Raw genomic sequence first — 9,985 nt, 5'->3', positions numbered from 1 at the left:
GGCTCGGGATAGCCAGGGATACTGAGAATTCTCCTGCATCCCAATCTGTCTCCGAGAAGTTACGTCTCCTGGGGACTCACCTTCCATCTCTGTTTAAAATATTGTTACCCACAGGGGCGCCCAGGGGGCTCTGTCGGTTAAGCATCTGACTCTCCGTTTAGGCTCAGGTCACTGATCTCACGGTTCTTGAGTTCGAGCCCCATGTCGGGCTCTGTGCTAAGGGCCTGCTTGGGATTCCGTCTCCCTCTCTCTCTTCGCCTCTTCCCTGCTCGCTCTCTGTCTCTCCCTCTCTCAAAAATAAATAAATAAGCATTTAAAAATACAATAAAATATTGTTACCGACAATAAAATGACGCCAGGCTCGCAGCACCAAGCAATACGCGAATGGAAAATATGTTTGTTACGCAGCGTGGGCGGGGTTGAGGCATGGGGATGAGACAGAAGGGCATGGGGCACAGCACAAATGGAGTCCTGAGGAGGGTTGGGCGAGGCCGCCCGACGGAGCCGGTGGGCAGATCCGACGCGCTCTCTGGCCCATGTTATCTTGCTGTCCAGTCTCCGTAGCGGCCCCACGAAGGTAAATGCCACCTGCTCAGTGTGTGGGTAAGCAAGCCAAGGTGAACGAGGGTGGGCACGTCATCCCCACTCTCCAGCTCCCAAGCGGTCAGGCTCTGCTCCCCCCGCCCCAAGCCCTTCACGGATGAGACCTTGCCGTTGGAGGTAAACGTGGAAACTGGCTTCTCAGTGCTGTCAGCTACCCAGGAACTGGTGGAGGGAAATTTTGGTGGCTGGGGCCTCTGAAGGTCTTCAAGTGTGATAACCCAGGGCAGTTCTGAGGAAGGGATTGGCCTTCCGAGCAAACTGATGTGTTCTCTTCAATTTCAAAAGCCCAGGTCTCACAGAGGCAGGGGGCTGGCGGGAGGGGCGGGGAGGGAGGCGCCGGCCAGGCCTTGGCCCCCGTGACTGTCGCCCCCCTCCCCATCTGCTCTGGAGGGGCAGAGGGCGAGGAACATGCTGTCCGCTGATCCACAACTTGAGCAAAACTTAATTGCTTCCCTGAACCTGAAAAATATCAAACCGCATAAATAAATGTGCTTTAAATTATTAATAAAGGCATTTACATCTGGAGTTGGAGCATGGAAATTAATCTAATTTCTTATGCTAAACTGGCTGGGGTAGCATGTGATTTAAGGATCTGGAGACACAAAGGGCAGGGAGGGAAAGGATGGGAGATGGGCCCTCTTTGACATTTGCATATAAGATGCGGAAAAGAATGAGGAGGAAGGAAAGAGCGGCAAGGAAGGCTGGGTGGAGGGTCTTCTGAAGACCCGGATGAAGGCCACTTCACCACTGAGAGCAAGAACACGGAGTCTACATTTTTAACGGCCCTGGAAGACAGTCCCGTGCAAGTACTAACCGGGCTCCACCATGCTTACCACCGGACGACCCTGAGGAAGCCTAGGTTTCCGTGCAGGTTGAATTATTTGACTTTCTCAAGGGCAGGAGAGCCAAAGTTGGGATGGGCCTATCAGCTGGGCTTGGAGAGCAGGACATCAGCGAATGCCTGTGTGGCCAGGGGGAAGGGACCCAGAGACTGCTGTCACCTGCCCCCCAGCCCACCCTGACACTCTCAGGACTTTCTTCCTTTGGCTTCTGGAAGCAGGGTCGTACCAAACAGCCCTGCATCCAAACACCAGCTCGCTGAGTAAATAACACCTCTACGATATAGGAAAGGAAACTGAGGCCCAAGGAAAGTGGCCGGGCCAGGGAAACACAGTTTGTAAACCATGAAGCAGGAGTTTAGCCACTTGGTTCTCTGATGGCTGGAGAGTCAGGCTGACCCGGGGCTCCCAGCCCTCCATCTTAGCAGTGGCCCCACTGGTGTGTGTGAAGCCCCTACTACGTGCCCTGTGCGGCATGAAGGACTCCACACGCACAGCCTGTACTTCTTCACAATGTGTCACAGACACACTCTTCGCCCTGTATAGACAGAACACCAGAGGGGTGCCTGGGTGGCTCAGTCAGCTGAGCGTCCGACTTCGGCTCAGGTCGTGATCTCGTGGTTTGTGGGTTTGAGCCCCGCGTCGGGCTGTGTGATGACAGCTCAGAGCCTGGAGCCTGCTTCAGATTCTGTGTCTCCCTCTCTCTCTCTGTCCCTCCCCTGCTCACCCTGTCTCTCTCTCTCTCTCTCAAAAAATGAATAAAACATAAAAAGAAAGAGAGAAAGAGAGCACCAGAGCAGGCTCTTAGGGACACACATTCCCTCTCCTAGGCCACAGAGCTTTCCAGACCCACCCCGGGTCAAGAGGGCTGAAACAAAAAGACGGGAGATGAGTGGCCAAGCACGGAGGCCACCAGGGGGAGGTGCAGTTTGGTGCCCACCCCGGACCCTGGGCGTCTGCCTCATCCTGCCCCCAATCTCTCTGCCCATCAAGAGGTCAAAGACTCAGCTGGTCTTTCTCTCAACAGCTTCCATTCTGGTTGCTACTACTTAACACCCTGTCCAATCCTGTCGGCCCCATGCTGTTCATTGCACTCTTTCTACCAGTGTCAGAAAGGCTTCGTTGAAAGATGGTGGCTCCAGAGTGATGTAGGGGAGCCTCGGGCCGGTTACTGTCTCTCTTGGCAGCCCGAATTCCACCCTGGAAAAAGAAGGTGGTGGCGGCCCCTACCCAAGGTCACAGCCTGGTACAGATCAGGGCCTGTTTCTCCCACAAGTGCCCTCGATGCCACTTCAAAAGGCAAGCAGGATGGAACAGAAAGGTCCTATTTGCTGCAGGAATATGTCTTTAAAGGGTGGGGGGGGATGCTTGCTCCAACTTTTTTTCCAGTCGTTTTTTCCCTCAGATGTTATCCTGCCTAATTACACTTCCAAACTGCAACACGATTTTTTAAAACGTTTCTTAAATAGAAGTTTAATTAATGCTTCTTAAAGAGAGGATAAGAGTTTAGACTGAAGTTATGATACAGCAGAGGTGGCCGTTTTGTTGTCTATCTTCAGATTTTAAGGCAAATGGGAGCCCCGTTTTGCACTCACGATGTGAAGTCAACATTTACTTCCATTTTGTAGGACTTGAAGAATATTTTATATTTTACATTATGGTAGCGGTTTGTAGCTGTTACCTCTTTTACGACACACTGGTGGCCGCTGCTTTGCTTTATCTGTCAGTGGGTCATTTGTCGGGGACATCGTTGCCAATTACTGCGTGCCAGAGGATAGTTGCTAAGGCCAAATTATTAAGGAAACAGGGTATTCCTGAATCCCACGTGTTTTGTGTTGGGCTTAGGAGGAAACATCCCATTTTCTCAGAAATTGCTTTCACCCTAAGTGAGTCAAGAATTTCCAAGGGCGCCTGGGTGGCTCAGTTGGTTAAGCATCCAACTCATGATTTTGGCTCAGGTCATGATCTCGTGGTTCATGAGTTGGAGCCCCGCATCAAGCTCCGCGCTGACAGTGCAGACCTTGCTTGGGATTCCCTCCCCACCTCTCTCTGCCCCTCCCCTGCTTGTGCGTGTTCTCTGTCTGTATCCAAATAAATAAATAAAACTTAAAAACAAAAAAAGAAGAAGAATTTCCTAGTCCAGCTCTGGGTACTCTGCCTCCAGGATGAGAGCAGATAGGTAGGGAGAGGGAACTTCACTTGGAGGACAGAAAGCTTCAAAATTGTCCCCTCTCTCTTCCCAGTCTTCTGTACGATCCTGGATGTGAAAGTGACTTGTGAACTTTCACAAGTTCCGTACGGTTACTGCTATTATCGTAGCTCAGCTAGGTGATGAGCACTCATTGAAGGCTATTCATTTCCCTTAAAAAAGGAGTGATCCAAACTGAAGAAAGAGCACTCGGGCTTCAAAAGATGAAGTGGCAGAAGAAAGAAGTCCCCTCCTTTCCTCCCCCACCTGCTCATGGAGAATGAGGTCCTCTCACCTTCACCGTGAGCTGGAGGGAGCTTGCTGAGTGTCCGCAAATCCGAGTGGCGAGTCTGGCAGGTATGGCTGGATCAGGGCAGGAGGGAAGGGCCACCCTAAGGGCTGTGGGTGTCCATGAGGAACCACGTCGTTCACTTCCTGTGCTCAAGTGGGGGCCCGTGATGCCAAGGCTCACCTGGCCTCTAGCAGGCAGGTTCAGGGGTCCCTGGTCAGACCTTGGGGGGAAGAAGCAGAGAGGGGTCCCTGAATCTCCCTAACCTGCTTGCTGAGCCCAATATACTCCTAAGAAGTAGACTGTCGGATGCCGCTTACGTTATCTGCTCAACACACATTTCCTGCGCAGCTACTATAAAGCTGTCCTTGTGACCGTCGCTGGGACGGGGAAGTCAGAGAAGGAAAGCAAGGAAAATCGAGACCGAGGGCCCCATTTTCTCTCTCACATAGTTCTTCTCTGCCTTGTGCTGGGTTTCTGTCTGTCTGGGGCGCACACGCGCTCTACACCCTCACACACCCCCCACGCACCCCACTCCCTGCTCTCCCCGAGAGGCCCCTTGGCTGCGGGCCCTTCCTGGAAGCCAGAAGGGACGCCGTGGGGAGAACGGGTTGATTCGGGCAGCAGCCCCCCACTTTGCCCCCACCCCCAGCCCAGGCTCCCTCCACACGGAGCGCCCTGGGCCTGCCCGACCCGTCCCCTAGCTGGGCCCGCCTCGGTGGCTCCCGTCTGTCACCCTCAGGCCTTGCTCTGCGTTATTTCAGTTTTGAAAAAAACAAGCCGAAGAAGGAGAGAAAGGGAAGCGTGGGGAGCCCAGGGCGGGCTGGGGCAGCGGAGGGGAAGGGCCCCCCGCGGGGCGCAGAGCCGAAGCCGCTGGGGCGCTGTGGGTGCCTTGTGGCTCAGGCCGAGAGGCTCATGCAGGCTGTGGTGGCGAGCGTGATAACTGGTGAGCCGATTCGGAGAATTTCTGCAGGTTTTGTAATGAGAGGTGACAGCACGCGGTGGGAGATAACAAGGTGCTCGGGCGCTGGGCCAGCGGGCTGCACGGCAGCGACAAGGGAGGGCGGGGACACAGGGACAGGACGCACCTGGCGGGTCTGAGCAGACACAATGAATCCCCTTGGAAAGAACTCACTGGTTCAGGGCTGGGGTGGAGGAGTGAAGAGAACCGAGGTGAGGGCAGGCTGGGCCCCTCCCGAGCCGCGCCGCCCCTACTCTGGGACAGGCTCTGCTCCACGCCTCTCCCGCCGCAGGCTGCCTGTCGTGAGGGACACCCCCAACCCCCTCCGTCTCAGTGGGGACACAGTCCTGGCTTGGGCGCAGGACACCACAGTCAGCAGCACAGAGCGGAATGCCCGGGAGGGAGAGTCTAGGCAGGGTAGTTTGGACACATTCAAACTGTAGACGGTCCCTCTGACCATCTAACCATCCATGACCGACTATGGCTGCGAGACCCTAGCTTCCTTCCTTCACATGGCATTCAAGGCTGGCCCGTGCTGGCCCACCTTTTCAGCATTATCTCCTTCCACCTGCCCCATGGACATGGCTGACCCTCCAGACTGTTTGTCAGGCACACTACACACCCACTCTGCTGCCCCAGGGCCTTTGCACTTGCTGGTTCCTCTGCCTGTAAGGCTTTTCCCCTTCCTACCTGCCTGGCGGATCTTTTAGGAACCTGCTTGGATGTCTTCTCTTCTGTGAAGCCTTCCCTTGGCCCCAGGGCAGGATTCACCCTAGCCCCTCCAGTAGTACGGTCATCTATGTTGCACACACGTCCATCCGGACTGTTTGTTTTCCTGGCTGTCTCCCTTCCAGGCTGTGAGGAGAGCGGCCAAATTCAGGATCTGGCATATGGCAGGCACGTGATAGAGGACACAGTGCACACGTGGGGAGGATGAAGGGCACATCCAGGCGGGGGGGGGGCCTCCCTTGAATGTGCCCTCCCCCTCCCAGCACTGGGACCTGCCCCTCCCCTCCCCTCCCCTCCCATCTCCCGAAAGCCGTCTAAATTCCCTCACAGGCCAGGCCCCATTCAAGGCCCTCTGCTCCACTCTCATACTCTCACACCTTGGATCCCAAGTAAGTGCTTGATCCCTGTGAAGTGGTTTGGACCCCAAAGCCTAGAGGGGGGTCACAGGACCGCCGCTTTCCCTTTAGAAATCCATCAGAAGGCGACAGGTGCACCCCCCCGGCAAGCCCCAGCCCGTTCTACGCAGAGAAGGAAGTGGCTCCTACTGGCTGCAGGTGGGTGCCGCTAACTCGGCCCTGGGGCTTCTGCTCTCTCTGTTGCCTCCCTTGGCGAATTCCCTCCAGCCCAGGGCCAGGAACGCTGAGCACTGCCCCCACGACCCGGTGACATCGGCACCCGGCCCCAGAAAGGGGTTTCACCCCCAGGGGCACAGGCAGCAGCCCCCCCATGCCTAGAGCAGGCGGGCGAGGCGAGGAGGTGTGCAGAGGCTGACAGGAACTAGTCTAAACCAGACTTAGCCAGTTTTGCTCCGTCTGAGCAGTGGAGGAAGTGAGTGGTTCACACCTGGGGAGCTGGAGTGGCCAGGGGTGTCTGGAGGCCTGGGGTTGGGGCGGTGCAGGCCTCTATCTCTGGATCGCCCACTGAGCACACAGGCGAGGTGGCCCCCACACCAGGGCCCCTTGAGGGACGACGGGGCCAAACACACACTCGAAACACGAGAGACACTCGAAACCGCGGGGCTGGGGCTTCCCATCTCCTCGCCCTGTCCCGGCCCTTCCCTGTGTGGTGGAGGCAGCCACAGGACTCTGTCCTTACCTGTGTCCTTCCCCTGGGGTCCTCGGGGAACCGTTTATGCTCCTGGCTGTGGGTGCCCCCACTTTCTGGAAACTTCCATCCATCCCCCTCATCCTCCATGGGGCTTCAAAGCCAGGCCACTGCTCTTCCGGAAACGAGACATCATGGCAGCCGGGGTCCCGATGTCCCCGTCCGGTTACCAAGGAGGCCCGCCCGTGTGTGTCCCGAGGCAGACACAGCCCTGTCCTGTCTTCTCACGAGGCGGAAGTGCTCCTCAGAGAAGCAAATGGAAGGGGAGGCCCAGAATCAAGACCCTCACAGGCACACTCACCTTCGGGAAGCAAGGAGTCCGCAATGCAACTTCGAGGAGAGCTTGCCTGAAGCCCGCCTCGCTTGCCTACTGGCTGTGTGATGTCCGGGCACCGTTACTCCTCTGAGCCTCCATCCCACCCCTGTAAAATGGTCCGGAGCCCAGAAGGCCTGCTGCATGGGGCCATTTGCAATCCTTCTTCAAGCACATCAGGATTCTGAGCTTAGTGGGGGCAGCACAGGATAGGTGTTCAACAGACCATCCCTTGCTGTCCCTTCACTGCGTGGGTGGATTCGGGGTCTCCGACCATGTACTGCTTGGGCCCGGGATCGGACGTCGCGGGTTTGAGTCCTGGCCCCTCCACTTGCCCGTCGGGTTTGCCTTGGGCAGCTAACCTCACCTGGCTGACTCTCCCTCTCCTTCGGGCAGTAGTGACCCAGAAGAGCTGACACAGCACAGGGCCATCGGGAAGACTGCGGGGGAGGACGCACACCAGGTTTAACCCAGCAATTGGCACGTAGTAAGTGCTCAGTAAATGTCGGCGGTTCTGTTGTTTTTATCTTACCACCGGAACACAAATGCATACGTAACTCTCCTCCTTGATGTTCGAGTCACATCCAACATGGCCCCTGGGACCCCAGGAGAGCCAGGGGGCACTGCCACTCTGGCCGGAGCCCCTCTGGCTTCATCAGCCACACCTCCCAGCCGGATCGGCATTACCTACGGGACCCTGGGCCCCACCGGGTCACCCATGAGGAGCCCTGCTCCTGGGGTCAGGTCAGGAAAGGTGCTAGTGTGTTCCCACCTGGGCCCCTGTGCATGGGGGGTTGGGAGGGGAGCCCCCGCTGCTCTGGGCAGCCTGCCCATGGCCGGGTCTCCCGATGGAGAGCAAAGGCTCAGAGCTGCAGCGGGGCCTGGGCAAACCTAGAGCCTACTGGATAGTGGGAGTTCAGGTTCAAGAGGGGGCGTTGAATGCGCCACGGCCGGGTGACAGCCAATGCTGGCCCACATCATCCGACCCCTGTCCCTGCTTTGGCCCCCTTACCCCATGCCAGCATTCCAAGAAATCTTCCTTGGGACACATGCACGTACGCTTTTAATTTCTTTTGCAAAGGCATCAATCGTATACCTGCGTTCTGACCACTGCTTCCTCAACGCTTTGCTGTGGTTGAATTTTCTGAGGAAATTCACATGACCTGTGATTAACCATTGAAGTGTACCATTCAGTGGTATTCAGTGAGCTTACCACGTTATGTGACCACCAGCCCGCTCTACTGTCAAAGCTTCTCAGGGGTGCCCGGGCGGCTCTGTCGGCTAAGCAGCCAACTTCAGCTCCGGTCATGATCTCACGGCTTGTGGGTTTGAGCCCCATGTCAGGCTCTGTGCTGACAGCTCAGAGCCTGGTGACTACTTTGGATTCTGTGTCTTTCTCTCTCTCTGAGTCCCTTCCCCACTCGCACTCTGTCTCTCAAAACATTAAAATATTTAAAGAAAAAAAATGTTTCAGCGCCCTATGAAAACACCCCATTCCCATTAAAAAATCACTCCCCATTTCTGCCTCCTCCTCCAATCCCCTGGTAACTTTGAAACTGCTTTCTGTATACACCACGTAAAAGGAAACATACAGCACGTAGCAGTTTGTGTCTGGCTTCTAGCACTGCACATAGTGCTTCTGAGGCCCACCCACTTACAGTATGCATCAGTACGTCATCCTTTTTTATGGCTAAATCATATTCCATTGCATTTGTCCACGGATGGACTTTGGCATTGCTTCACCTTTTCCCAACATGCAGAAAAACGGGAAAGAATACCATATGAGCACCCATTTCCCTGCTCCCCTGATCCCACTGCAGGGCCAGGACTGGGGCAGGGCCGGTAAGCTGCTTTCGGTGCCCGTGGGAGGCAACGCTCACTCCCCGGGTGGGCAGGGTCAGGGTGGACCCTGTGAGTGCTGTCCGCCTTAGTGTTGTGCATAGGGCACCCCCTGGCCTCACCGTAGGCCTGTCTTGTTGGACAATTTTAACATGTTGACATACTTGTTTTATCCTGCTCTGTAAACATTTGTTCCTGCTGAGATGTTTGAAGACCAATTATGAAGCCCACGGCACTTCTATCCTCCACTGCTCCACGTGCACCTGCTCTGAGGACTTTCTACACNCCACTACCTCAACCTGTCTTCCATCGATTTTGTTTGTTGGCTGTTTGGTTTATTTTCACAAGGGTCTCATAAAGTTTCCCACGTGGCACATGGGTATCAGGTCTCTTTCACGCTACAGTGGCCTTGGCTTCCTCTCATTTCATATCATTGGCCTTTTGAAGGGTCTTTTAGAAAGGATTTGCCTGATGGTTTTACCTTGCTGTCATCCAACCCCACCTCCCTGTAAATCCTGCACACAGGTGGTTGGGGCCAAAGGCTAAAGTCTGTGGCAAGAATACTCCACAGGTGATGTTGTGTTCCACACGTCACCTTACGTCAGAAGGCCTGGGACGCTAAGTTTGTTCAACTGGATAAACTCCCGGCCTCCATATGTCTCTAATGTAATGGTACATCATCTCCCTTTTTCTCGGGGAAGGTGCTTTGTGACTGTACAGATATCCTATTTCCCAACACCCTTCACCCACTGGCTTTAGCACCTATGGATGAGCCCTGCGGGAATCAAGAATTACACCAGGGATTGCAAATGGCGACTTTCTAATGTGGTCGTTCCTTCTATATACGTTGCTCAGCAGGTGTTCTCCTGTGAAGAGCAGCTTCCCATCCCTCTCCTTTCTCTCCCTCTCCCTCTCTCTGTTTAATTAATTATAGCCATTTTTTTCCATTGAAGTTCAGCAGTTCCAAGTTTAGCTAGAGGGGCCCCTTCCAGTCTGCTTCTACATCTTTTTGACATGGCCCCATGTAGACCAATAAGATGTCCCAGATTTACTTGCACTTTCCTTCCCTCAGATCTGGAATCAACCATTTCTTCAGGAAGGTTCAGTTGCTGGTAATGGC

General features: G+C 55.1%; 1 long non-coding RNA gene across 2 annotated transcripts; it reads right to left on the bottom strand.

Annotated features, from left to right (window-relative positions):
• Window positions 1-377: 377 nt before the first annotated feature.
• Window positions 378-9,132, bottom strand: LOC144216880 (uncharacterized). 2 transcript variants are annotated; one of them, XR_013330786.1, is made up of 6 exons: window positions 7,015-9,132; window positions 6,705-6,823; window positions 5,571-5,735; window positions 5,008-5,064; window positions 3,926-4,142; window positions 378-1,062 (listed from the first exon to the last, which is right to left on the bottom strand). It is a non-coding gene; the product is annotated as an uncharacterized LOC144216880 (long non-coding RNA). The 2 variants fall into 2 exon arrangements; XR_013330785.1 differs by having other exon boundaries at window positions 6,705-9,132.
• Between the last annotated feature and the right edge of the window lie 853 nt (window positions 9,133-9,985).

The sequence above is a fragment of the Crocuta crocuta genome, unplaced genomic scaffold, assembly GCF_008692635.1.
Source record: "Crocuta crocuta isolate KB4526 unplaced genomic scaffold, BGI_CrCroc_1.0 scaffold130, whole genome shotgun sequence".
NCBI classification, from domain to species: domain Eukaryota; kingdom Metazoa; phylum Chordata; class Mammalia; order Carnivora; family Hyaenidae; genus Crocuta; species Crocuta crocuta.
This window is presented reverse-complemented; position numbering and strand designations above follow the sequence as displayed.